At 41.5% G+C, this 14526-nt stretch overlaps 1 long non-coding RNA gene across 4 annotated transcripts; it reads left to right on the plus strand.

Moving 5' to 3' along the window:
• The first annotated feature begins 48 nt into the window (after positions 1-48).
• On the plus strand, positions 49-10584 carry LOC147578227 (uncharacterized). 4 transcript variants are annotated; one of them, XR_015254962.1, is made up of 5 exons: positions 51-252; positions 455-511; positions 2382-7348; positions 8892-9080; positions 9183-10584. It is a non-coding gene; the product is annotated as an uncharacterized LOC147578227 (long non-coding RNA). The 4 variants fall into 4 exon arrangements; XR_015254964.1 differs by having other exon boundaries at positions 49-511; positions 2382-6909; XR_015254961.1 differs by having other exon boundaries at positions 51-511.
• Positions 10585-14526: the final 3942 nt, after the last annotated feature.

Below are 14526 nucleotides of genomic sequence, written 5' to 3' on the forward strand. Positions count from 1 at the left end.
ATAGTTCCCGCCAAGGTGATTGGGCCAAAGTGCCTCCCTGCCAGGCCGCGGTTGGTTCCAGGGACCTCCGGCCCAGGGCCGTCCTTCCGCTTTAAATCTTGCGTGGTTGCTAGGGGCGCTCCGAGCCCTAGGCATGTGGGGAGATTCTTCCCTTGGGGAAGGTGTGAACCCGCCCCAAGATTGGCAATTGGGAGAACTTGTACGGAGGAGTTGATAGGCTCCTTGTACAATAATCCCCGCCGGAGTAAATTGGTCCGGTTTTTCTCCACGCCCTCCACCGGCCCCGCCTTTCGCGGGATTCCCCGCTCTTCCGGCTCTGGCTCAGTCTTCCAGGCGCTGCGCGGGGAGCTCCGGGACTCGCCGTGGGCGGTGACCGGGTGCGCTGCGGTGGGAATGAGCGGGCGCCTTGGACGGGGCCGTTTGCCTCAGCCCACCCTACCGTGGTTCGTTTCAGAAAAGTTTGGTGGGCTTCAGTCAGTGGGAAAAGACTCCAAGTTTCCTCCTGGTCAAGGTAATTTTACCAGCATTTCCTTCCATTCCTTGCCCTCCCGGCTCCCCCCACCCCACACTTCCCAGTACAGGTTTTAGAGCAGGTAACGCCTTGGATCTGAGATTCGTATTGCTCTCTGCTTTTTCTGTTATTCGTGAAGAATTTAGCTGACGGTGCCGCCTTTGTGTGCTTTGTGCTTCGCTTCCCTAAAGGTAAAAGGGCAACGTCACAACTTCATAGAAAGGCTGTAAAATGAATTATTTGTTCAAGAAAGATAGCCAAGTAAGAAGTCATTTGATGGGCAGTATATGACAGAGAGAAATGCCAGGATTCTGTTTCCAGTTAATATGATACCACTGGTCAAGTCTCCTTCAGGCCCCGTATTTCTCAAGTAAAGTTCATGTTTGGCTCTAGGTTAGATTTGTAAATGAGGCATTTCAGTTGAGGGGGAGGCGGTGTGTAGAAATACGTCTTTGGGGTATGGGCTCTGTTTTTCCTCTCATTTATTTCCTGCCTTCATAAATTCAACAAGAATATCGTTTTGTGGTCCCTAGCCAGTCAGATGTTTGACACTTATAAAACAGAAGTTCCAAGCAGCAATCCTCAGCAATCTGTTAGATTGCTGTGAAAAGAACAATATCCTCTAGGTTTCTGGTCAACTATTGTGGCCTTTCTGTTGAAAAAGTGTTGTTAAATTCATTGTGCCTACTCTTTCAAAGTTCTTTTGAAATTAATATATAGTAACTATTTATATACCTACATAGGTATTACCTATAAACCTATATAGGTACTTGAGCATGATAATATTTCCTGAACACTCAGGGATGCAAGGTGTCCTACTGATATCAGATATGGCAGTGACTGCCCCACAAAGTCACTTGAATGTGGAATCTCCTCTGGGTAAATGTGTTTGTGCCCTATATATCATAAATGAAGGGGAGCCGGTAGCTGATGGTGGGTAATAAGGGAAATCTTGTTTTCTCCAAGAAAATGGATCGTCATGGCATTAAAAATCCAGCACCTAGTATAGTTTCTTGCCCATAGTCAATTCAATAAATGTATCATTAAATGTTGAACCAAGTGTTCCTCTGAGAAAAATGATAAAGGAGCCAAAGAAGACAAAAAAGAAATGTACTAAAGCATGAGAGAATGAGCTACATTCAGAAACTGAGTAAGGTATCTAAACATATTGGAGAGCTAGGCACATTGGTCCTGGAACAAAATGAACTGTGGCAGAATAGTCCCTGGTGGACTGCAGATACTACCCAAATAAAGAAACCAGTAAGAACTGATCCCCAAAATCAATTCTTTACATACCTGTAATTACCTAATTTGTAAATATTTCTGACTGCACATAAACTAGAAATTACTGCTTTAAAAAAAGACACCCAAAAGTATGTATAACTGTCCCCATGACTTATAAATAAAAAGAGATATAGAAGAAAAGAGTCGGGAATTGTTTCAGAAACTAAAACCATAAAAGAGAGCACCTCGTACTTTGGTGACAGCAAAAGCAGGGAACTGGCATCTGGACAGCTAGTGTGATGCTATAGACACTGGCTTAAAATAATTTTAAAAGCCTCATGGTATCTCTTTGAAAGAAATAAAATGAGAGTTTATCTATTTAAGAGTAAAGTAATTGAGGATAAACAAAATGTAGTATGTACATACGACAAAATATTATTTTAGCCTTAAAAAGGAATGAAACTCGGGGCACCTAGGTGGCTCAGTCAATTAAGGGTCCAACTGCTTCTCAGGTCATGATCTCGCAGCTTATGGGTTCAAGCCCTGTGTAGGGCTCTGTGCTGACAGCTCAGAGCCTGGAGCCTGTTTCAGATTCTGTGTCTCCGTCTCTCTCTCTCTCTTTGTCTCTCTCTCTCTTTCTCTACAGGATTATTGGTGATCGTCTCCCATGCTCAGTCTCAGGCTGCAGCATTTGGCAGAAATCAGTGATTTTTCAGAACGTTGGAAGGTGCCCACAACTGGCACTAGTGTTTTTTGTCACTTCAGAGCACCTATGGAGAGTCCTTTGCTTTTCCATACAAGAGTAAGCTTAGGAATGCTTTGCTTTATTGTAGGTCAGGCTGCCTGCAGATATGGACCCTTTCCTCTGCTGCCTTATTGCCAGTTACATTAAATACAGTATATGGCAAGAGTTTATTAATCTGTACTATAGTCAACATCCATGCGAGCATATATAATGGCCTCCATGCAGAAAAAAATAGGCAATAAGAAGGAGATGATTGTGGTGGAAGTTAAGAAGGAAATCGAGAAGTATGAACGAGGTATGTGAGTGGCTGAAATTCCAAGATTTTATAAGAAGCCTATGTTTGCATCTTGTCTGCAGAGGAGGAAGAGAAAAAGGCAGAGGAAACCCTCACTTCAAATGAGATTAGAGAAATGTGTAAAATGTGGGAAACAGTGCAAAATTTTGTAGAAAAGCACCACCCAAAAAAGGCTGTAGCAGTGTGAGCAATGAATCTGTTTAATGACAATGCGATGTCACATTTCCACGAAATCCTCAAAAGGAGGCAAAAGCAAGTGTCATTGGATAAGTTCCTTGTTAAAGTTGCATGAAAAGAAAAAGATTCCATTGAGATAGCAGTGATTCCCTTAGTGACAGTGAAAGTTGTCCTACACAATAATCCTCCTCTTTCTTGTCTCCCTCACACCAGCCACGAAGGTTTTCAAAAGGAAGTGCAGGTTAGGGTACCTGGGTGGCTCAGTTGGTTAAGTGTCCAACTTCGGCTTGGGTCATGATCTCGTGGTTCGTGGGTTTGAGCCCCACATTGGGCTCTATGCTGACAGTTCAGAACCTAGAACCTACTTCAGATTCTGTCTCCCTCTCTGCCCCTCCCCTAAAATAAATAACCATTAAAAAATTTTTTTAAGTGCATTAATTTGTTTTTCTTTATACTGTATATTTTCTTTATTATTTTGTATTTTATTACAGTATTGTAATCATTTTTATATGAATATTTTTAGGTTGTAGAATGAATTATATGAGTTTCCATTATTTCTTATGGGGAAATTTTGCTTCGATATACAAGTGCTTTGGATTACAAGCATGTTTCTGGAACGAATTACACTCACAAACCGAGGTTTTACTGTACTTCTATAAGGCACCTAAAATAGTCAAATTCATAGAGACAGAAAGTAGACTAGTGGTTACCTGGGGCAGGGGAAGAAGGGGCTGGGGAATTATTGTTTAACAGCCACAGAATTTCAGTGTGGGATGATGATAAAGTTCTGGGGATGGATGGTGGTAATGGTTGCACAACAGAGTGAACATTGTTAATGCCACTGAACTATACACTTAATCATGATAAATTTTATGTATATTTTTACCACAGTAAAAATAAATATTTTCTTTAAAAGGAAAGTAGTTGAAATGTGAGTTCTTTGAGGACCAGTATTACATCTTATTCAGCCTAGTACCTCGCATATAGTAGATGCTCTAGAATATTTGTTGAGTAAATAGACAATTATTGACTGGTTGCTGTAAACACACTAGTTATATAGAGATTAATGTATGTGTCACTTAGAGAATTAGAGTAAGTAGAAAATTCAGTATTTCAAATTGCCACTCTTAAAATATAATTTAACACTAATATTTCTTTTTCTTTTATTTCCTTTGTGGAGCTTTTGTTTGGTTGGTTGATTGGTTGGTTTGTGTTTTTTAATTTTTTTTTTTTTTTTTACATTTATTTATTTTTGAGAGACAGAGAGATAGAGCATGAGAGGAGGAGGGGCAGAGAGAGGGAGACACAGAATCCGAAGGAGGCTCCAGGCTCTGAGCTGTAAGCACAGAGCCCAACACTGGGCGCGAACTCACGAAAAATGAGATCATGACCTGAGCCGAAATCGGACGCTCAATCGACTGAGCCACCCAGGCGCCCCTATTGGTTGGTTTGTGTTTTTAAATAAAATTGATGAAAGTTTGTTGGTCACAATCTTTTTAGGTGAAATACTGAGAGATGAAAAGGACTGTTTCTTCCTGGAGAAATGCAGATCATTTAGATATTAATGAAAGTTCTGCATTCACCTGCTGAATGAGAGCTTTCACATATTTTGGTACTTTTTGCATATTTTTGCAAAGAAAGAAATATGACCCCCTAATTAAAAGCTGCTGTAATCATTTTAAGAGATGAAACACAGAGATCTTAACTATATTACAATAAAGTATCTACAGATTAGAAGCCTTGTCATTCCACTAGAAGTAAAGGAAGTAATTTCGTAAAGCTACTAGCCTAACAAATATTGAAAATACTCAGATTTGTTAGTAAATGTCCTGTATGATTACTTTGTGTCAGGCATTCCTGGGTGAATGGCAGAAGGTATACTTACATGGAGAATTTCATAAGTGATTTCAAATCAATCTATAATCTAGGTCCCTTTCTCTTCTTAAATATCCTGTTCCCCAAATCCATCTATCCACTTTTATCTCTAGCAGCTACGATTTGCTATTTACATAAAGAGACAGTTTGGATTTGGCTGCTTCACCTTATGATTTGTTTTTACTCCAGTCATTTTGTAAGAATATCTTAAAATAAGCAAAGATTTTGAGCCAAGGATATTGACAGATTTAATTAGCTTTGATTATTGCAAGTCCCCCAAGAAATAATAATTGGCCAGTCCTGGCCAATGACTAAGCACGGCAGGAGCTTTATTGAGCAGGGAAACGCAACTGACTGAGCAATGCAGCTCCATTGTAGAAATATTTGGGACTCCTCTAACAGGTAGCTTTGGCTTGAGGATCATCCATCAGCCTACCTGAAACCCTCAGAACTGTGCTGCAGTCTGAGATAATGCCTACTCATCCTTTCTTTTCCCTCTCCTTCATAACTCAGAATGTGACTGTATTTGGATGTAGGTCCTTTATAAAGGCAATTAAGATGTTAGGGTGAACCCTAATCCAATCTGACTAGTGTCCTTGTAAGGAGGAATTTGAACACACAGAAAGACGCTGAGGGCATGTGTGCAGAGGAAGGGCATGTGAGGATACAGCAAGAAGGTGGCCATCTACAATCCAAGGGAGATGCCTCAGAAGAAACCAATCCTGCTGATATCTTGATCTTGGACTTCTACATTCCACAACTATGAGAAATACATTTCTGTTGTTTATGCTATCCAGTCTGCGGTACTGTATTTTGTAATGGCGGCCCTAGCTATGCCAAATACCACCTTGGCAGCTGCTCAGAGGGTCCAAACTAACACAAGTGGTACCAAGAGAGGTCCAAAAACAAAAAACAGAAACAAAGGAAAGCTAGAAAATAAAATGAAGTTTCAGGACTGGCTCACTCACTCACTATCTGGTGGGCAAAGACAATATTATCGTGAGTAGTGTACGGACATGGATAGTTCCCAGCACAAGGTGGTGACCAGGTGCTAAAGATTTCATCAGTGGTGGCCTGGGAAAACATCCCAGTGGAGGAGAAGGAAAAGAATATAATTTCAGGCATTTGAAATGTATGGGGGTCGGGGAGGGTAATGCCTACAAGGACAATGGAGTTGGCCGGTTACTGCTAAGTTGTATAGACACTCAGGCGGGATAACGAAAAAGCAAAGGTCCCCCTTGATTAATAGCCAAGTATGAGAGACAAGAGGACCTCTTTAGTAACTTACAAAAAGGCTTTTATCTCTATAGTGGAAGACCTGACACAGTTATGCCACAAACTTGGGACATGATAGAGGCACAGAGCCCCAAAGACATTTAAATATGTAGCCAAAGCTGGTCAGGGCCCTGGCTGAAAATGCCTGAACGCCTGAAACAAGGGATGGGACATCTGGATGCACAACTGTAAGGATCTTAGCTCTGTAGGCCCTCGTGAACTTTGAAAGCTTGCAGAGATAGTCTACCTCTTCGTAGTAAGAACTAGTACTTCCTCCATGCTCAAAGACACTGCAGAGCCACTCCTTCTCTACTGGCTACTATGCTAATAAATGGAATCAAATCCTAGCATAACCAAGCTGAAAACATGCCTGACCTAATAAAGGAGGAAAGAGATCCTATACAAAGGAGCTGTAAAAATTAGCATATACAAACAAGTCAGAGGAGTTTTGAGGTTACTTGATCATGGGGGCTGGAATATTAGACTAGATAATCAAGAATTCATTGACAGCACTTTCTTCTCGGGATTTAACACTGCATGGACTCTTACAGAGGATGTAACAAACTCATGGGAGGGATGGGCGGGGGAATCTCTTAAAAACCTAGAGAAAGTGATGGCCAATGCTGAGCAAAGTAGAAACGTCTCTCTCAGTTGCCCGGGCACATGGTAGAAGAATGAATTAAAAGACTGGGGGAAGTGGGCATGCTGGAATGGATATGTGTGAAGCCAGAAGACCCATCAGAGGATTCTGTTTCACAGGAGGGCCCAGAAGATACACCATTCACCAAGGCCATCAGAAATCCTCTGGTAAGGGACACCACCACCAAGAAGTTCTCTGCGTTCCTGAGCTAACAACAGCAGTCACAGAGTTAGGACCCATTAAGGATTATGGGAAAAATATCCCCCTTCCCCAAGTAATAGAGGCCAGATAGTGGCACTTAGTCACTAGAAGCCAGGAGGCCACAATTAAAAAGACCAACAACATTTGACAAGTGGCAGCCAAGAGGGCTTGGCTCACAGGGAGTTGTGGAGATGGATGTAGAGCTTGGTATCTCTAGGGGCAAAATAGGTGGGAATCCTATTAACATCTACAACCCAAAAAAGGCCAAAACGGAGGAGCAGGAGACTGAGGGTGGTTTCATCCAGAAAGTCATCGTCCCTTGTTCAGTATCCCGATCTGAGCCACTTTTCAGATCTGAAACTTGTTGACTTAAGAGGCGGCAGATCCTGCTGCACTGCAGCAAATGTAAGTGTTATGATTCCCCAGTCCTTTGCTAAAGATACCTATGGCCATTTACTTCAGTGATTGTACACAGTGGGAAAGAGGAATAACCAGAAATTTAAGAACTATTGGACTCAGTCAACTCAGACATCAATATCCTGAGACCCAAAGCATTGTCATAGCCTCTTGTTAGAGTGGAGGCAAATGGGGACTGGGTAATAATTGGAGTTCTGACTAAAGTCTAGTTAGGGTAGGTCCATTGTGTCTGTGAACCCACCCAGTGGTCATTTCTTCAGTTCTTGAGTATGTAATTGGAGTTGATACACTTAGCAGCTGCAGTTATACCAACATTTAAATGCTTGACCTGTGTGAAGAGCTATCATAGTGGAGAAGGCCAAGTGGAAACACCTGAAAATGACCTTCCAGACCTGGCTAACATAGTAAATTAAAAAATAAACAAATGAAAATATCACATACCAGGGGGCATGGTGGAAATTAGTGCCACCATTAAAGACCTAAGAAATGTGGGGAGGATGGTCCCTATCATATCTCCATTTAATTAGCCAGTCAGGCCCCTGCAGAAACTAGCTGGGTCCTGGAGAATGACTCTAGACCACTATAGCAAGTCACAGCCCCAATAGCACCTGCTGTGCTTTATATAGTCTTATTGCTAGTGCAGATTAATAAGGCATCAGGACATGACGTGTGGCCAGTGGTTTGTTGAACAAATTTTTTTCCATTTTGATTAGGAAAGATCATGTGGGACAGATAACCATTTACAGTTTTGCCTCAAGGATAGATTAACTCTGCCCTCTGTCGTAATAAGGTCCAAAGAAATCTGAACCTCCTAAACATCTTATAGAGTAGCACACCGACCCATTGCATCAATGATATGCCGGTCAGACTGTACAAGTGGAGTGGCTAGTATGCTGGAGGCATTGGTAAGACTAATGCTCCAGAGAATAGAAGAAAAATGCTATAAAGATTCAAGGACTTGCCACTTCAGTGAGGTTTTCAGAGTGTACCATTATATCTTTCCAAAGTGAAAGTCTTGCATCCCTTACCACAAAGAAGAATGTACAGGGCTTGGTATGTCTCTTTAGGTTCTGGAGCAACATATACCACACTTAGGAATACTGCTCCAGCCCATTTACCAGGTGACCTTGAAGATTTCCAGCTTTGGGGCCCAGAGCAGGTGAAAGGCTCTTCAGAAGTCCAAGCTACAGTACAGACATCTTTGTCACTTTGGCCATATATTCCAGTAAAATCTTGTATTGGAGGTATCAGACTAGGAAAAGAAGCAGTTTGGAGCTCGTGATGGTTAATTTTATGTCAACTTGGCTGGGCTATGGGGTACTCCGGTATTTGGCCAAACATTATTCTGCGTGTGTCTGTGGGTGTGTTTCCAGATGAAGTTAACATTGGATTGGTAGAATGAGTAAAGCAGATTGCCATCCCTAATGTAAGTGGGCCTCATTCAATCAATTGAAGACCTGAATAGAACTAAAAGATTGAGTAGAAGGGAACTCCTGCTTGATTGCATAGCTAGGATGTTGGTCTTTTCCAGCCTTTAGGCTTGAACTGAAACATCAGCTCTTCTTGGATCTCGAACCCGCCAACTTTCAGGCTGGAAATCACGCCATTGGCTTTCCTTGTTCTCAGGCCGTTGGCTTCAGACTGGGAACTACACATCAGCTCTCCTGGGTCTCCAGCTTGATGACTGCAGATCTTGGGACTTCTTGGCCTCCATACTCATGTGAGTCAATTCTTTATAATAAATCTATAGCTATAGCTATACAATCTATATCTATACTTACACCTACATCTATATAACTATAATGTTTCTGTTTCTCTGGAGATCCCTGGCTAATACAGATCTTGACACCAGCCGTGGAATATAGCTGTAACAAATAACTAAAAATGCAGAAGCTGCTTTGGAACTGGATAATGAGTGGAGTTGGAAAAGTTTTAAAGTGCATGCTACAAATATGGACATTAAGGACAATTCTGTGAGACGTCAGATGGAAATGAGGAGGACGTTAATGGAAATTGTGGGAAAAGTGACCCTTGTTACAAAGTGGTGAATAACTTGGCTGAACTGTGTTCTGTTTCGTGCAAGGTAGAATTTGTGAGTGATGAAGCTGGATATTTAGCTGAGGAGATTTCTAAGCCAAGTATTGAAGGAGGGGCTTGGTTCCTCCTGATTGCTTATAGTAAAATGTGAAAGGAGAGAGATGAAGAAGGAATTGTTAAGCAAAAAGGAACCAGAACTTGATGATTTAGAGATTTCTCAGCCTATCCATATTGAAAAACATGAGAAAGCATGTTCTAAAGAAAATACCAATGGCACAACTTGATTATCACTTGATAAAGAGTTTATGGGATTATATGAGCAGAAATGCAGCCAATTTGAACTGAAGGGGATGAAGATGGGACCAAACAAAGGAAGGCTGTTGGGCTTATTGAATTTGACAAGACAGAATGATAGAGCTATTCAGCTGCACACATACACTATTCTGCAAGAAGAGGGGAAAATGATGCCGACAGTGATTAAGAGATCATCAGGGCCACTACACTACCTCAGTTTCAACAGCCTTTGATGGGGGACTACCCAACAGGACCTTGGGGGTGATGCTGCCACCTACTGGACCTGGAGGGCAGAGCATTGAACCAAGGAGGATTATTTTAAAGCCTTAAAATCTGATGGACTGCCTTGCTAAATTTTGAGCTTGCTTGGGACCATCACCCCTTTCTTCTCCCTTTTGTAATGAGAATGTCTATCCTATTACTATCCCACTATTGTATTTTGAAAGTATATAACTTGTCTGATTTCACAGATTCACAGCTGGAGAGGAATTTTGCCTCAGGATGAATCATACCTCCAGTCTCACTCTATCTGATTTAGATGATATTCAAATGAGACTTTAGATGCTGGAATAAATTAAGAGCTTTGGAGATTTGGGGATGAAATGAATGTATTTTGTGTGCAATAATGATGTGAATTTTAGGGGGCCACAGGTGGAATGTTATAGACTGAATGTGTCCCCCTCCAAATTCATACATTGAAGCCCTAATCCCCAATATGATGACAAAGAGGCACCAGAGAGCTCTCTTTCTCTGCCCTGTAAGGATACAGTGAGAAGGTAGCTGTCTGCAAGTCAGGAAGAGAGCTTTCACCAGATCCTGATTATGCTGGCATCTTGATCTCGGACTTCTGGCCTCTAGAACTGTGAGAAAATAAATTTCTGTTGTTTAAGCCACCCAGTCTATGGTATTTTGTCATGGAAGCCCAAGCTGACTAAGAAAGAGCTTATGGTAAGCCCCAGTAAAAACATCACAGTGCAGTCCTTAGGACTCTGGAGCAAGGCCATGCCATCTGCAACTGAGAATTATACATTTTAAGAACCAGCTACTAGTGAGAACCAGATAGATACTGAGGCTTGATGGAGACAGAACACTTAACCACAGGACATCAGGTAACCATGTGTCCAGAACTACTTATTATGGACTGAGTTCTTTTGGTTCAGATGGACACAGCAGCATCTGTTATAAGATGGAAATGGTACATACAGGATGGAGCTCAAACACAACTGAGGCACTTGTAAGCTGCATGACCAGGTAGCCCACATCCCCATATAACCCACCACAGCTGCACCAATACCATGACCAGCTGAAGGAAGAAGGGTAAAGCCTAAGTTTGGTTTATGGATGAGTCAGCTTAGTATGTGGGTACAAACCAAAATTAGATAGTGGCTGCATTATAGTTACATTCTTCAGAGTCTTTGAAAAACAGCAAAGAAGGAAAATCTTCCCAGTTGGTAGAATTACAAAGATCATCCCTGATCGTCTGCTTTTAGTATAAGGAGAAGCAGACTGAAGTAAGAATATATATAGATTCTTGGGCAGGTGTCAATGGCCTGTCAGAAGACCTAGTAGGGCACCTGGAAGGAAAAGGACTAGAAGACCAAAGACAAGGAGATCTTGAGTAGAGTCATGTGGATAAATATACAGGAGTGGGCATGAAGTGTGAGGAGTTTTGTATCATATCTCACATCCACCAGGGAAGAGGCACTAAGCAATCAAGGAGACAAAATGACTCATCCAATTGTCATTACCAGCCTTAATCAATGGCCACCTTGGAACCTGCATGATGTGTTATAAGCACTCTTACGGATTATGTTTTATCCCCCTTTCAAATTCTTATGTTGAAATTCTAACCCCCAACACCTTAAATTGTGACTTTATTTGGAAATAGGGCTGTTGCAGATGTAATTAGTTAAGATGACATCATACTGGAGTAGGGTGGTCCCCTAATTCAATGTGACTGGTGTTCTTATAAGCAGATAGCCATGTGAAGACAGAGATACACAGAGAGAATGCCATGGGAAGATAAAGACAGATCAGGGTGTTGTAGCAGAAGCCAAATAATGCCAAAGATTGCCAGCAAACCACAAGAAGTTAGGGGAGAAGCATGGGACAGATTTTCTTTCACAGCCCTCAAAAGGAACCAAGCCTATGGACATCTTGAGCTCAGACTTCTAGCTTTCAGAACCGTAAGATAATTACGTATCTGTTGTTTAAATCACCAAATGTGTGGTACTTTGTTAAGGCAGTGCTAAGAAACTAATACAGGCACATAAATGGAGGGGCCTTTGTGGCAGGGATGGAGACTATGTACAGGCCCAAAAGCTTGGACTCCAAATTTCCAAGACTGATACAGCTACTGATTCCGTAATGTCCAATCTGTCATCACAGAGACTTATGCTGAGTCCCCAGTATGGCACCATTACTCAAGGAGACCAACTGGATACTCGGTGACAAGTTGACTACATTGGGTCCCTTCCATCTTGAAGGAGTCAGTGGTTCATTCTCACAGAGATATATAGCTATTCTGGGTATGGGTTTTCCTTTCCACCCACAGATCCTTAGCCAAAATTACTATATTGGGGCTTATGGAATGCCTGATCGACAGATGTAGAATCCTATGTAACATAGCATCTGACCAGGGTACCTGCTTCATGGTAAAAGAGGTGTGGGAGTGGACCCATGGCCATGGGATCCGCTGGACATACCATACCATCCAGAAAAAGCTGACCTCATAGAAAGCCAGAATGACATTCTAAAGGCACAGGTGAAAAGCCGCTCAAGGATAACATTCTGAAAAAAATTGGGAGTTATAATTCAGGATGCGTTATACAAATAAATCAGAGGTCTTCATGACTTCCAATAGAAAAAATACATGGATCCACTAAGAAATGGATGTAGGAACACCCCCATTTACTTTTACTGCCAATGACCCACTAGAGGATGTTGTGCTTCCCATATCCACAAATCTGGGATTGATAGGGTTGGGGCTGGTGGTACTGGTCATCAAAGAGATTGCACTCCTATTAAAGGACACAGCAAGGGTCCCTTTGAACCACAAGCTATGACTTCTGCACTTTGGACTCATTATTCCTGGGACCAGTAGGCAAAAAGAGGAGTCACAATCATGACAAGGATAATTGACCCTGATCAATAGGAAAAGGTAGCACTGTTTTTGGTTTTGTTTGTTTGTTTGTTTTTAGCAGAATTCATGTGGTTCCCTTGGACATCTCCTGACACTCCCTGCCCCACTGTAACTGAACATATGCAGCGACCATGACCTGACAAAGTATAGTTACCAAAATCTCAGACCAGGAATAAAGCTTTGGATTATACCACCACAAAAACCATGAAGACCTGCTAAGATGATAACTGCAAGTGAGAGGAATTTAGAGTGGATAGTGGAAAAGGGAGAGGATGAGTATCACTTGTGACCTCTAGATCAATTTCTGTAGTCCATCCTACTAACCTTCCTTTTCTAAGTTTCCTTTCAGGAAGAGAGGCCCATGGGAACCATGGAAGAGCTTCTCCCCAAACCTGCATGAAAAAATAAATCTTTGGGGCAAAGGAGTTGAAATGTGGTTCTGAAAATGGGTCCCTGAATTCCCTTTGCAGAGCATAGTTAATCAATGGCCCCAACTACTGACCTTGATCCACCAATATGTTCACAACTGAGGCCATGCTTCTCACAACCTAGTCCTAGCTAATGACTGAGCATCTGGGGTAATAAATCAGGCTCATTTCTTTGAGACTTGGGATTCCACTAATGGGCCACTTTGGCTAGAGAACTACCCATAGGATTCAGAGCTCACAGGGAAATTTAGAGAAAGAAACAGCAAATTTATGCAAAGAAAGTAAAAAGAAAAAGGAAGTAAAAGGAAATAAAGTCAGAAATCAGTGAAATAGAAAGCAGACATACAAGAGCCAACACTTATTAATCGAGAGTCAACAAAGCCAAAATTTATAATCTTCAAAAGAGCTAAAAAATTAATCAACTCCTAGCAAGATTAATCAAGGAAGAGTGCATAAAAACACATTACCAATATCAGCAATAAAAAGGGGGACATCAGTACAGGTCCTATAGACATTGAAAATATAAGAAGATGTTACAACTTTTTACCAATAAATTTGACGATATAGATGAAATGGAAAATTTTATTGAGAAACAGACTTACTAAGACTAAAACAATAATAAATAGAAAATTCCGTATTTTATATTTTAAAGAAACTGAATTCATCATTTAAAATCTTCTACAAATGAAACTCCAGATGGCTTCACTGGTGAATTCTTTCCAACATGTATATTTCTTTTAGAGTCATAAAATGCATATTGACACTTTCTAATACTTATATATTTCACATTCTATTTGTGGATTAACTTCCCTCTGTTCCATGCACCATTTATTTAGCACTTACTATGCATTATGTTAAGAGTTGTAGATATAAAGATGAATAAAGTTTTTGGCAGAGGGAGCTTTCAGGATGATGGAAAAAGAAGACCTATAATGTAAATGCAGTGAAACAAGTGCTAATAAAGATTCACATAGGGGCGCCTGGGTGGCGCAGTCGGTTAAGCGTCCGACTTCAGCCAGGTCACGATCTCGCGGTCCGTGAGTTCGAGCCCCGCGTCAGGCTCTGGGCTGATGGCTCAGAGCCTGGAGCCTGTTTCCGATTCTGTGTCTCCCTCTCTCTCTGCCCCTCCCCTGTTCATGCTCTGTCTCTCTCTGTCCCAAAAATAAATAAACGTTGAAATAAAAAATAAAAATAAAAATAAAAAGATTCACATAAAGTACTATGAGAGATGGGTATGAATCCAGGGAAGGGAGGGCTTTCCAAGC

Source organism: Puma concolor, chromosome C1, assembly GCF_028749965.1.
Source record: "Puma concolor isolate L17-30 chromosome C1, mPumCon1.1.hap2, whole genome shotgun sequence".
Lineage (NCBI taxonomy): Eukaryota > Metazoa > Chordata > Mammalia > Carnivora > Felidae > Puma > Puma concolor.